Below are 935 nucleotides of genomic sequence, written 5' to 3' on the forward strand. Positions count from 1 at the left end.
AATTTCAAATATTATATAATAATAAAAACTGCAAATGTGAGTGCAAATCTTTTTTCCTCAGTCTTAATTAACTGAAGCTTTTGAGTGAACTAACAGTCAGACACATTAGTCCTCTGTTTCTGGACACACACATGACAGCACTTCTATCATTTAACACGATATTAATGGAGACACTTGTGTACACATTAGAGCTGTTGCACTCCACAACAAGTAAATCCTCCTAACAAAAAGGAACTTCCAGGACCAAACAGCATTTTACGTGAATCTATGGTCCGGAACTGGAGGTGACACGGGCCGGAAGAGGCCCCTGTGCAGGGAGTTTGACACGCCTGAGCTAAACCGTCGGAAACACTTATGACCTGTAGGTGGCGATGGCGGACCGAAGCAGCAGCACGCCGCAGAAAAAGAAGAAGCTGTGATGGCGCGGAGCAGCACGTAAACAGATGTGAACAGATGTTTTAGCGCATAGAAACAGGACAGCTGCTCCGACAGAGACCCGAGGAAGAGATGAGAGAGAGCGGAGTCAGAAGGCGCGACGGGACGGACTGAGGCTGCAGAGAGAGGCGCACTGACGGTTAGGGAGCTCCGCTAACACCGCTGCTAACAGCTAACACATGCTAACAGCGGTTAACAGCTACAACCCGCTGCTGGAGGTCCGCCTCACCAGGTGTCCAGGTGGGAACTGTCCCCGCACCGTGATTGGCCTCTGTCTCCATACACACAGAAAGACGTGACATGCACATAATGTGCTGTTTATCTTTTTCATTCAAACAGCTTTGGCTTTTTAATCCGGTTACTCGGGTTTACTTGAATCTCTCATGTGTGTCACCTGTGAGGTTCAAGGTTCTTTATTTGTCACATGCATAGTTATACAAGTATAACACACAGTGAAATGTAGCCTGACACGCTCCTCGACATGTGCAAAAATGGGGGGA

General features: G+C 47.5%; 1 protein-coding gene across 1 annotated transcript in view; it reads left to right on the forward strand.

Annotated features, from left to right (window-relative positions):
* The first annotated feature begins 374 nt into the window (after positions 1-374).
* Positions 375-935, forward strand: part of LOC102208185 (DNA-directed RNA polymerase III subunit RPC7-like) — a 2,612-nt gene continuing 2,051 nt past the window's right edge. The window contains exon 1 of the mRNA XM_013913596.1: positions 375-675. The gene's annotated coding sequence lies outside the window, so the exon portion shown is untranslated. The remainder of the gene's footprint in view (positions 676-935) is intronic.

This window comes from Pundamilia nyererei, unplaced genomic scaffold, assembly GCF_000239375.1.
Source record: "Pundamilia nyererei isolate P.nyererei 1_Seehausen unplaced genomic scaffold, PunNye1.0 scaffold00139, whole genome shotgun sequence".
Taxonomy (NCBI): Eukaryota; Metazoa; Chordata; class Actinopteri; order Cichliformes; family Cichlidae; genus Pundamilia; species Pundamilia nyererei.